This window comes from Sitophilus oryzae, unplaced genomic scaffold, assembly GCF_002938485.1.
Source record: "Sitophilus oryzae breed Bouriz unplaced genomic scaffold, Soryzae_2.0 scaffold_497_pilon_pilon, whole genome shotgun sequence".
NCBI classification, from domain to species: Eukaryota; Metazoa; Arthropoda; class Insecta; order Coleoptera; family Curculionidae; genus Sitophilus; species Sitophilus oryzae.
The window spans coordinates 1,183,244-1,197,588 of record NW_022147081.1 but is presented as its reverse complement, the minus strand read 5'-3'; the positions used below and the strand labels follow the sequence as shown (position 1 = coordinate 1,197,588).

Sequence of the window (14,345 nt, the reverse complement as noted above, 5' to 3'; positions counted from 1 at the left end):
TTATTGAGAGGGTCTGAATTTAAATACGCTCATTTAGGTAATTTCACTTGAAACTATCATTTTAAATATGAAAACCATCTTAAAAGTTATTTTTTACACAATATTAATAAATTTAATGCAAAGCTTTACTATGTGTTACTGTATGTGTCAAAAATAAAATATAATAGTAAAATTACACAAAAAAATAGAAGTCAAATATATCAACATCGTTCATTATAACAAAACAAGAACAAAGTTTTATAAATAGACTAAATCCAAATAAAAATTAAGACTTACATTATATTTTAGGGCCGCAAACAAAAATAATTGTCTAATTAAAGGACATAATAGAAATTATACTTTGAAAATCGTTTCGATAATCATTTGATAATATGATGACATATTTTTTGAGAATTTGATAATAGTATAACAATGGCCGTTGGAAACTATTGAAACTACAACAAAATTCTAATTTAACGCCATCTGGCAATAACAAGTAGCAACTTCTTAACCTAAAAATTAAAAACCCAAACCAAATCACCTAGCGGCTAGGGCTGGAACTATGTTATTTGAAATTTCCGTGGAAACGGTGGAACCGCTTTTACTATTGCACTTTCCCGCCACTGGTTATATTCGTATATCTAAAATTAATAATTTTTGTAATATTTCAATTTGTTTGAACAAAACTTAGTAAGTGGTAAAAAATTGTCAGTGATGCCATTTTTTCTTAAGTTGGACAATTAAAATTTGGTAGAAGAATTTTATAGAGATCAAGAAAGATACATGTAAAGATATTTTAGTTAGAATCTACAGGGTGTTCATATTATTTATGAATTTCAACTACTTAAATAAATCGTAAATTTTTTTAATGGCACACTTTGTTTATTGGTGTTATTAAATATGTCACATACTTATTTTTAATAGTTTGCGATTTATTGTATCGTTGACGCACCCTGTACAATCACAGGTTCGAAAAACATGCATCTTAAGGAGTTTTCATGTATTTTAAGGCTCAATATATTTTGATGTACTAGTCAAATTTGGTGCTTTTTGAACTAATTTTTAGCGAATTTTTTTGACTTTTTGGTCTGTTAAAATAAAAATAAAATTTCATATCTACCATTTTCATTTTTATAACTTTTGGAAAAAAAGTCCTACTATATTTTGATATTTTTTATTATTCGTTCCGACTCCGTATTGCTAGCAAACAATTTGAATGAATTAAAAGACATTTGTACCCGCCTAAATATAGCTAGCAAGAGATATGGACTAAACACAGAGAAATAGAAGGGATAGAAAATGAGCTTCAACATGCGCGGAAGGTCTAATCAAGTTGGGCGCCATATTCCAGGTCTCCGTGTCATTTTGTATATAGGTGGTAATCTATAAGTAATCAAATATCAATTTGCTGTTTTCAACCATACGGGGGGCAATTTAAATTTAGTGAAATTCTATCATTTATTATGGTTAGTTAACATTAATATGATTTATTTAATTATCAGTTTCAAAACTGCGTACAATATTGGTATATAATACACTAAATATACGAATATTCTGACAAAAGACGCTACGGACAGATGACCTTTTCGTCGTTAAACACTCGAAATGCCATTAAATAAGTATTTAAATTATTTCATGTTTACTTGTACAGAATTACGCGTTTCAATTTAAAATTTTTGCAAATTTGGTAAAAATTGTTCTAAACAACTTTTTGTTCAAGTTGTATATTCATAAAAAACATTTGGTGCATAATTATTTTTGATGATTACTTACCTTGTATTTTTAATATAAACCTAGAAAAAATATGTTTTTGTTTTATTTTTTTTATTCGTCCCTTCAAATTGTGTTACAAAAATTGTTACATAACATGTCTTCTAACAAATATTTTCATAATACATAAACATCATTGATTTTATTATGGGTATTATTATTAGAATTTATCCTGGTTTTGTCGACAAAAAAAACTGAGTCTTGTAATAGAACATCAATTTTATATTTCGTAAAATTATTTTGATACAAATTCAATTTGTCAAAATTCAAGTCATTAATATATTGATAAACAACCCAAATTATTCCTAAATATTTTATTATAAAAAAAACTGTTACCGGTAAGTTTGTAAAACACATTATCGTTTGTCTTAATACTACAAAAAATAATTTATTTTTTGCACAAAAGAAGCTTGTCGATCCTTATTTGTCCATACCAAAATTCTGTATGTACAACATACATATACCTAATTTATTATTAAGAAAATTAGATTATATGATCTCATAATTTTAAGAATTTTTTTTTAAGATAAAATAGTTTCTTCTCAACTGTAATATTGTCAACTTTGGCCTGTATTTTATCTATTTAAAAACATGGGATTGACAATCCTCTGATTAAGTTTCATTGCATCAAATACCTTTGCTATAAATCTTGGCTCACAATTTAAGGCCATTGCAAAATGCTTTTGAGCTTCATCATAGATTTTACAAGAAAAAAATTGTAATATTGAAACAAAGTAACATTGTAAGCTTCATGACTAATAATCTCATTTTTAACACTCTTTAAATATCATCTCGTTAACAATTATGAATATTATATGATTTTTCTCAGTGATTTGTGGCACAGATACAAATTAATATATGCCCCATAACAGTTTTTAAATAAGAAACTTCTGCCTACAGATTTAATTTTCTTATTGGCATAATACCCTTTCTTCCTATATAAATCTTGCAGTTTTTCAGTCACAATGTTCCTTGTTTTTACAGTTGTAGGAATACTAAAAATGTTGACTATAGAACTCGATACTATGTTTGAAAAAGCCTTCATACCTGTAACTGTGCATAAATCTAATTAACTGAATTCTCCTCCTCTTGACACTCTGAACACGGCTGCTGCTAATGTTAGAAATATTTAGCACAAAACTACAACTACCTACAACAAACTTTACAATAAAAGTGTTAAATTTTCGCTGTTCGATTAAAATACCCTATCTTATGTTTTCTTTTCCTCCAAATAATCTTCTTGTCAAGTAAGGACCAATCTTATTTGATATATTTCTGGTACACTTGAACTTGTGCTTTCATGGACACTATAAGAGTGCACTGTTTTACAGAAGCACGAACACTGATTCCAAGTATCTTCTTCCTCCACACGTAATAAAAACATCCTCTTTAAATGGCCACATCATACACTTATTTTTGACCATTCCCAATTACAATCACGATTTTTACAAATCGCCTTTAGGAAAACTAAAAATAAACAGTTTTGAATCATCTGTAAACACAATTATGTTGTATAAACTTACACATGAAAACTAATCATTATTCCCGGCGTATTAGCTTTCTTAGAATGACTATGAATATACAACAATCCTTTTTGAATTAGTGTTTAGAATAATTGAGATAATAATAAATTTTAACTAGATAACAACACAAACGAAAAACAAAACAAAACAAACAGATGTCAATTAAAGAGGGGAAGTGACAGCGAGACCTGGAAGATGTCTGCCATCTTGCCGTCGACAAAAATTTGGATGCGCACTCGTCGAAGCTCATTCTCCCACTTCCATATCTCTGATTAAACATCAACGCTAATAAAACCAAATTCATGATCATTAGCCGTGACAAACTAAGGTATGCGAACTCAACCCTCAGCATAGGAAATCAACTTATAGAACGGGTGGAAAAATATCAGTATCTTGGCTGTTGGCTGCATGCGGACTGGAACCCTGAGCGAGAAATTAGAACAAGAATAGAAAAAGCGCGCGCAGCATTTCTTAAGTTCAAAAACGTACTGAACTGCAGAGACATCCAACTGCAGCTGCGTCTACGATATGCAAAGTGCTACGTATGGTCCGTCCGGCTCTATGGGATGGAAGCGTGGACCATGAAAACTAATACTATAAATAAATTAGAAGCCTTTGAGATGTGGATATACAGGTGTCTCTTGAAAATATCGTGGACCGATAGGATAACTAATGTAAGTACTCAATATGATGCAGAAGGAGAGAGAACTATTAAATATAATTAAAAAACGGAAGACCTCCCACTTAGGACTCATAGTTCGAAATGAAAAATACAACGTTCTGCAGCTCATATTTGAAGGAAAAATAGAAGGCAAGAGGGGAATAGGTAGAAAACAGCTGTCATGGGCGAGAAACATCAGACAGTGGACCGGTCTGAAGACTATAGGAGAGCTCATAAACACCGCAAGAGATAGAGACAGGTTTCAACATGTGGTCGCTAACATCCAGTGAATGGATAGGCATCTGAAGAAGAAGAATTATTCGTTAGTTAAACGGTATGGAAAAGAGAAATATTTATAAAAAATACTTTTTTCTCAAAAATTTAATAATAAAGGTTTGTCATTTTTAAAGACACTCCGTGGACATACTGTATACATATTTCCAATCGTACCCTATTTACTTTCCTTACTCTAAACACAAATCGACCAAGATCCTGAAAGACCACCGATAAATATATATCGAGTGAATGTCGAATCGATCGCGTCCTAATGCAATTTGGTCCCGATCCAAGCCCAGCATTCTGGCCGGCCGACAATCCCAAGACTCATTTAACTAGGAACCGAGGCAAGAATGCACAAAATGGCCGTACTCGGAAATTAACGATTCGAACGTAGCGATGCATTTTAAGCCGGTGGCCGGACGCGGCCAAAGACTGTGCACCAATTGCACGACAGGGCACTGTAAAAATTTGCGGCGGGAATATTAAAATAAGATTGCGGAAATTTCGTTTGGATTCTATGGCTATATTACTATTCCATGACTGAACTGAAGTTACTAAGATTCATTTTTTTTTTCGTTGTACAATTACCTCAAAATTCTATTTGATTTTCTAATATGCTGTTTCAAGTTTTGAGATTCTTTTTTTTGTGCAAAGGAATTCGATTGTTTGATGGTAAAGTACCTAAGCCTTCAAAGATGTATATATTATTCTGAATCTACAGAAAATTTACTACAATTATTATCATTTTTATAATTTTGTGAGTATACAGCAGAACAGCAGAACTCATTGCCAGGACTTTTTTAAAAAATTAAAAATATTAACTCTTCCTTCCTTATTTATATTTGAATCCGTTTGCCTAATACGTAAGCATGTATCAGCTTCTCAAGAAAGGCCATCTCACACTTATCCACTCAGTAATGCGGAGCAATATCTTTATCTACCTACCCCACGCTCAGAGTTAGTTAAAAGTTCCATATTATACAACTCGAGAAAAATGCACAATCACCTGCCATTTGAAATCAAATCCATAACATCATTTTCTTCATTTCGCCAAGCATTGAACTGTTATTTACTAGACATGGCTTTCTAGGCTGTAAATGAATTATATTTTGATAATCGAATTTGATCTTGTAAACACTGGTCTAATGTTTGCTATTGGTATATTTACCAATGACACCGAAATAAATTTATTTAGAGGTCATTGATATTTACTATAAACTAACTAAATATTTTTGAATATTATTTTTTTTTATTCTTTGACATTGTAAACATTTATATAAATGTTTATTTTAAACAATAAGACTGACAATATTATTTGTATAATGTTTTGTATTATCTTTTGTTTGTTTGTTTGTGTACATTGTTTGTTTACTTTGTTTGTTTACTCTACCTTTGTCTACAAATTGTAAAATTTTTTGACAATAAAGGCATTTATTTATTTATTATTTACTTATGTTTACTATGTTTTTAAGGACTTAGAATATGTATAAAAAATAGACAAAATGAGCATTTTTTGACTTTTTTCCATACATAAAGTCATGAAAATTGGCAATTTTTGGCCAATTCCATCGACTTTATTAATACTGTCCACATAAAATTTTCTACCAATTCTGAAATATTCATACTTTTATAACTATGTTTACTATGCTTTTATCTAAGGCATTTGAAAAAATATAAAAAATTGGGACATTTTCTCATACATATTTATAGTCATGAAAATTGACGATTTTCGTCATATCCGATTTTATAAAACTGCTCTTGTTTACCAATTAAAAGGTGTAGAATAAGAAAATATAAGCCATGTATACAGGGTGTCCCAGGCTGATCGTGCATTAGAAGTCACTATACCGGGTGCGTCTCAAAAGTGGCTCACCTGTATAACTTTTTTATTTTTTTAGATAAAAAAAACTAGATTTGGTATATTAGTATATGATATAAATTAGGATTGATTGACGTATTTAATTGTTTTCAGTCACTTCCTGTTTCACCGGAAATTACTACAACTTTTGACTTTTAAATATTACCCTCGGTATTTTTATACTTTATTCGTTAGAAAATGACATTCTGAATAAAATGACATAATCATATGTCAACTTTTGACATTGTTGCATATGGTTTATTTTTAAATTTTAACTTGCGGTTTGTAACGAAAATTTGACTTGATATACCAAGTGTGTGGAATCAAATTATTCGTAAAAAAATGTTTTTTTTTTCAAATATGCTAATGAGCCATCCTCGTTCCATTTGAAAAAATTGAGATATGATTAAAAATACGATTTTGGCATTTTTTAACCGGCTAGGACAAGACACTAAAAACATTAGACAATCAAATCTATTTTTCCAAAGCTCCTTGATTAAGAATTAATGTTTTTAACATAGCCATGGCATTCTCGATTGAAATTTAAAATAAGATTTTTTATTAAGCGAAAATGTCAAAAGTTGATATATGATATGTCATTTTATTCAGAATGTCATTTTCTAACAAATAAAGTAAAAAAATACCGAGAGTGCCCTTTAAAAATCAAAAGCTGTAGTCATTACCGGTGAAACAGGAAGTGACCAAAAACAATTGAATACGTCAATTAATCCTAATTTATGTCATATGCTAACATACCAAATTTCGTTTTTTTATCTGAAAAAATAAAAATGTTATAGGGGTGAGCCACTAAACATTTTTTGCATAACATTATTTCATAACTAGATCTATCGATTAAAATATTTTCATTATGGCGGCACTTCCGGAAATACCGGAAGTTGGTAGCAACTGACTTATTTTAAATGGATACCTCCAATTTTATTGCATACCCATACAGCACATCAAATCACATTTACGATGTGTTTACATTATTAGATGTAGACACAGGGTGACACAATTCCCCCGATGTAAATCTGCTACGTTTACACATTGTAGTTCAAAACTTATGCACAAAGGTTAAACGTCCGCCTCACAATGTAGCCACAGTATAGCATTTACGTATACACAAAGTAAAGGATACACAGTGCTTGTGTATTGCGTTTAAACTCTGTTTACACATTGCAGTTGTAACTACCGCGTGTATACGTATGTATTTTCCTTCGTATACTACTTCTTATGAACGATAAAACTACTTCTTATGAACGATTTAGGAAATAATACAAGTTTTGATGCCTAACTTTTCCTTCTTTTTAAGAAATATTTATTCAATGATACCAATTATATCTTTTTAGAACGAAAATTAGGAAGGCAAAACTTTGTATTTTCCAAAAGTATCTCGATCGTAAGTTCAAGAGAAGTAGCCTTAAAATTGTTCCATTTTTGTTTTGCATTAAATGTACCATTTTCTTCCATAAAATGGACTAAGTGGTTAAAAAATAAAATTCTTATATTTCTTTATATCATGGAACGCAATAGCGCAAATAACACAATAATAATTATTATTTACACTGCAGGAACCAGAAGTAAGAAAACACTGTAAAAGAACAGAATTTGTATCAAAATGTATTAAAAATATAAGTACCTAGTATAACAATATACTAAAATGGTAAACACTGGTATATCGCCACGATATGGTGGACCTCGTTTCCCTCCAAGCAGTTGGTTTGTTACCATACTCATTCATCAAGCACTCTGTTGGATTTTGTTGTATTTTATTTCCAGATTAACAAATCTCACCCTTAAATTTTATATGAAACTGATTATTGAATATTAAACATATATGTATATTGATCCATCAACAACTTACCGAATATCAGTGTAAGAAGTTCTTTGAAGTGATTAAATCTTTCTTTCTCTGGTCCATTTAGATTTTTAATATTTCCAAATTAAAAAAAAAATTAAATTGCAGAGCTAACCTCTTTATCATTATACGAGAATATTTGGAGTTTTCATTCATTGAGTCAAAATTTGGTAAATTGGGTATCGAGTAAGGGAAGAGTCGCTGCTATAATATTAATAATACTCTTAGGAAGGTGTAACAAGGTAATTAAAAACTTGTGCTTACCTTAAAATCTCTTTTAAACTACACACAAACAGAATATTTATATAGAGCTTCCGAATGATAAAACAATAATGGCCGCTAACACATACCACTCCAAGAAAGGAGAAAGGAGAGAGGACACATAAGATACACTTGGTCGGTGTATCTACGCTGAGGCTGTCCGCGCGTGCGCACACCTTCATTTCATGCTAGAATGTAGACACAAGAGTACACTGTTACAAAATGTCTATATAGATATTTATACTATGTGTATACGTCACATTTTTACAAGGTGTGTACTCTAGGCACAACTATGATACGAAGTATCACTCATACATATGACTTATACATTGTATGTCTCATATACCGACGTCAGATTTCATCATTTTAATAATTATTTGTTACGTTACAAAAAACTCTTTAGAATCTTGAGTGCATACGGTATACAACAACTAGTAAACACTGTATCACACAATTCTATCAACATAAACCTGCGTGTATCTCATATGTATATGTTAGAACTAGATGAACACTTAGGTTCACTTTAACAAATTTTGTTTCTCATGTGTCTCCCTTGTAGAAACGTAATTTTATTTGGACGTGCTGTATGGGATACCTACTTAAATTTTCTGTAAAATTTTGTGAACTTTGACATCAAATACTCTATCGTTTTTGAGAAGAAAAAAATGTTTTTTGGACGAAAAAATAAAAAATAACAAATTTTTGGACGGACAAACTGTCTGTCAATAAAATATGTATAGCCTAAACGTCAAATTTAGTGATTACCACGGTGACATAAAGATAATATATGTGACTATATCTATTTCAAAAATTAAATACCAATAATACCAATCAAAATATAAAATCCAGGCCATTTTTTTCTGTAGTGACAATACCTTTTAGTGCTGCTACCCTTTAACTATAGTATACAAGACATTTTCAGAATTCCTCTAATATACTGAATATTAAAATACCAAAAGTTCTTTTTCACTCTATATTTTTCGTTGTTAATAATAAGTCAAGTCAAAACTTTACTATATGCATATAAGAGCCTTAAATAATATACATATATTCTACACAAGCTGACATACTTCCGGCAAATGTAATCGTAGGGGATTCCTGAGAAATGACTAATAATATTTCGCCCTGTTTGCAAATGAGGCCTCATCGAGTTAAGCTGGATTATTTCCTGGAGCCCTTGCCAGATTCACCTTTTTCAACAGCATAACAGTTCGGATCAAGAGTAAATGTTTGTAAGATACTACAAGAGGCAAAGAAATATATCATTAAAGCCGCAAAAAGAACAAAAGATTAATACAGATTACTGTAGAAAATTAAATTAAAAAGAGTTTGATGAAGGAGGAACGCATTTCAAGTCAATTAATTTAGCCTGAATGAAAACGACAAATTCAAACCTGTGTTAGAACTCTACAGAAGATTCTTTATATATTTATATAGAAACACGACTGGAAAACTTGACAGAGAAACAAAACGTTTTTCATCTTGTTGAAAAGCAAGGTACTTTTAACTCTGTTTTTGATGTTTTAGGTCTGTAAAGGCTAAAGATAAAGTTCTGGGATTCACAAAATAAATGACACTCAATTTTATTCATTTATCTCAGTAGATTGAAGCTAAGAAACAACGGCGAATGCAGATTATGTGAAGAAAATGGGGAAACGCCAGAACACCTCATCACTGAGTGCGCCGAGACGACAACCATTCGTGTCATAAGCTTTGGTACGACTAATATCGGAGACATTGAAACCAAGTAAGCCATAACGGTCTTTCTGCCGAGGAGCAAGGAGAAAGACACCACCTACCTGCTGAGCCTTATCCAAGGTCAGAACTTCAATGTAGGGACATCGAGTTGGCGAGTCATCAACTCGAGGGAGGAGGGTCATGGAGAGGTCCTCACAATAGGAATTAACCTCAAATCCAAGGAGGTACTAGAGGAAGAGGGACATATCCTCTATTATAGATACGGGACAACATCGGTATCAGGACTAAGGCGAGATCAAGTTAAAGAGGTAGAGAAAATGGAGACAGATCCTCCTGCCTCCACCTCACGGGTTCCTCAGCCGGAGGCAAGCTCCTCGACTGTGAAGAGCGGCACGGAGGGCCCCGTGGAAGGGTGTGTATACCCTCGGAGGAAGAACTGTTGTCAGGGGTTATATATGGTTTGATGACACAAGGAAGGGGGACACAATAGATCTTTCAGGTCGCAGCGATTAACCTCCCCTCTTACTCATTCTACATTCTACATTCTACAATATCGGAGATGGAGAACTAACCTCTGTAAAATCGTCTCAGATACTGACTTTTGTAAAAGCCCTGAGACTTTACGATGTGTTATGACTTCTTCCTTAGTTGTCTTGTCGAATTTGGTAATATTAACAAGTAAATTAATGCTTATGCGAATTAGAATTTTATCCGTTAAATATATTCAAAAAGTGGAGTTATCTATGAAATAAATTAGAAAATTCAAATTACAAGTTATAAAGTATATTAAGATAGAACGAGTGAGTGAAAATCAGTTGATTCAGACTTCACAAGAAGTAGTTTTTGAATATCTCTAAAATACTATCACATAGAAGAATTTAAAGAATTTGCAATATTTAGCAAGCAATCTTACAAGCCATCCCAACGGTGTTGTCAAGTGTCTCAAAATTTACTGCTGTTTATCGATAAAATGACCCAAGAAATTAAATTAGGGGATTTATACACGCTCTTGAATAATATTAACGAAAATGTTTGCAGTAAGATCGATAACATCAAGACAGACCTAGATAATCTCAGCTCTAAAGTTGATAAGCAGCTTTTTTTCCTTCAAAGTAAAATTGAAGTATTAGAAACAGAAAATAAGGAATTAAAACATCAAGTATATCTTACACAAAAACTTTTAAAGAAAAACAATTTGATAATATATGGAATGCCAGAGAGAAATAGTGAACATCTTGTGGAATCCATAATAGATCTTGTAAAAGAAAAACTCGATATAAATTTGAAGATAGAAGATTTATCGGAGTGTTTCAGACTTGGAAAAAATATAACCAAAGATCGACCTATCCTTATAAGCTTAGTGTCTTGTTTAAAAAGGACGGAACTCCTTAAAAATAAGGGAAAACTCAGAGGAACAAATATATTTATAGACGAAGATTTAGTAGCAGAAGACAGAGTGAACAAAAAGGTTTTAGTCGAAAAATTGAAAGAAGCAAAAGCTCAAAACAGAAACGCTAAGCTAAAAGGAAATACGTTAGTAATTGATGGTATTAGTTATACTAGTGGCGATTTTAAAGAAAAGTATCATCAAGAAGCATCTGGATCCAGAACGTTGTCATTTCTCCAAGAAACGAATCCATACAATTATCCACAATCGCAGACTGAGGTAGAAAAACTGCAAACTCAAAAAACTGGAAAATTACTAAATCATAATAATATTGGAAATAGCGAAGATCTACCAAGAGAAGATATACCGGGTTCCGAAAGAAAACGTAAGTTGCAAGACATATCTAATATATTTCCTGAAACGAACGTGAAACGAGCACCTCCGTATCGGACGCGAGCGAATTCAAAAAAATCTTAATAAATTATTTTTTTGTGAAACCGTTGTAAAAAGATTAGGATATTTTTAACTATAGATTAAGATTAATATGTTTTTATTATTTATATTTTTTTTTGTTGATAATTATTCTGTGAATTATTTTTTTTGAGTATTATAGAAATGTTAATAAAGATAGCAATAGCAAGTTATAGAAAAATAAGAAAAAATAAGTAGTGGTCAGAATTATATTATGGAAACGTTTAACATATTGTATTTTAGTTATATTTTAGGGTGTATGTATGAATGTAATCTGAATTTGTATTTGTTGATCGCATAGAAAACCTCGCACAAAAAACTTTTAGTTTTTTCAGAGGTAAATTTATGTTTATTGTATATTTATTGATACATTGTAATTTATTGAGTATATAAAAAAAAATAAACATCATATTATAAACAATGACTAATTATTTTAAATAATAATATTTAAAAAGTTGTACATTGATTTGTGTTTTTTAATGCGGAATGAATATTCTAGGCTTTTATAAATAGAAGAATAGAAGAAATAGAAACATATAATATAATTTTTGTTTGTTGTAAGATCACTGTGTATCAAAGAAAAGAATGCACGAAATTATCATATTTATCATAAAGAAAGTTTAACTAAAGCCAACGGAATAAGAAAACGCAGCGGGTAATTGATGATGACAGATCCGGCAAATCCTTTTTCTACTTTTTATGCTTCTTTGTTATTTTTCTTTCGTGTTTGTTCCTAGTCATAAATTATTAATGCTTTATCCTTCCTAGGATTACGGCTGTATTCGTAAGCAAAATTATTTTGCTAAGTGTTTACCTGTATTTTTAGGTGTATTCTATATTGAAATTATTACTGTAAAATTACTTATCAACTTTGCAGTTTGGGAATTTTAGGTTTAGTGATTGGTACCAATGCTGAGAGAAAATTATCCATCGAAAAATTGTATCAAGTTATTTCAATTTATTTACGTCAAATTGTTTAGTTTTTCATTTTCTTCTTGTAAATTTACAAGTTGTAACTTCGTTATTTGTTTAATCGACATATTTTTCAAAGTAAAAGTAATTACCAATATTTTTTTATACATTAATTTTAGTAATGTTGAATATGAAAAAGAAACAAATTATCATAGCTAATTTTCGTTCCTGCGTTCAAAACAACATGACTTACGACTGCGAAAAATTCTTCGAAATGTCAAGGGGTTTTTAACAGGACACTGTCTCCTCAATGAACACCTCAGTAGATTAGAGCTAAGAAACAACGGCGAATGCAGATTAGTGATGGGCATTACGATTCTTTTTAGTGAATCGGATCACACGACTCAATTTCTCATATTGAATCTACTCATACGATTCGTTCATTTGAAAGAATCAACATGCACAATTTACGTTTCATAAAACCAAGAATCGTAACTGACAATTTAATATTTTTAGAGCATGTTTTATTTCCGATTTAATAACCATATACTAAAGAGAGTAGCAGGTTAGTCGTGACTGACCAAGTTAAGAAAAAAACTCTAAATTTAAGTGAGGATGCAGTCAATAATCACCACATAGGCTAATAAAACTACATTTTCAAATTTGTCAAGCTTTCGAGAATTTTATTCCCATCATCAGGACAGTTTGACTGAGTCAATTAGCAAAAAAACATCCTCTGCACAAAAAGAGATGTGAAAAAGTAGTTTTATTAGCCTATGTGGTGATTATAGACTGCATCCTCACTTAAATTTTCCTCCTCATTTCCACCTCATGATGAAAAAATGGCGTCCAGTTGGCTTGGAAATGAACCTCGATGATATTCCCCATATAATTTTACATATAAAATAAAATCGATCTTAATTCCATAACCACCGCTGACGCCGTTTTTTCATCATATTAAGCAGCGGCCAACAATATTTATTTGGATTTGCATAAAATCACGATTTCGTCTTTTAGTTCGACATTTAATGGTTTATAGACGGTAAATATTATTTAACAAAAATATTAACGTGAAAATTAAATGCATTACACAGTATAAATAAGTTTTTTTTTCTTGTAAATAACTTTCTTATCGTTTACTACATTTTATGCACATGATGTTTGTTTAGTGCTTTTGTTCAAATCTAAATATTGATGCCCCGACTCTCTCTATGTCTATATCACCGCGGCGCCGTAGAAACGAACTAGTAGCATTGTGATCCGATTCAATTCTCACGACTCTTTTTTACGGCCCGTTGTTCAAATTTTATGCATCTGCGCTGGCCACGATTCAATTGAAAGAACCGTACTGTAAGCAATGAACCAATTCTCACGACTCTTTGAACGAATGATCGCATTTTACGACTCTTGTTCAAATTTTATAGATCCGTAGTTTTGCTTTTACTATGGGTATATTCTCAAGGCGAGTCTCTGAACAATAATACAACATTGTGCTGGTCACGATTCGATTAAATGAACCGTATTCTAAGCAGTAAATCGGATTTCACGAGTCATTTTTAATACTCGTTCAAATGAACGACTCTTTCAATCTTTACCCATCTCTAATGTAGATTCTCTGGGGATAAGACTAGAACACGTCATCACTGAGTGCACCGAGACGACAATCATTCTTGCCATAAAGTTGGTAC

The 14,345-nt window shown here is 31.3% G+C and overlaps 1 protein-coding gene across 1 annotated transcript in view; it reads left to right on the top strand.

The window, feature by feature from the left end:
- Positions 1-14,345, top strand: part of LOC115886805 (neuroligin-4, X-linked-like) — a 296,223-nt gene that overhangs the window by 18,957 nt on the left and 262,921 nt on the right. The window lies entirely within an intron of this gene.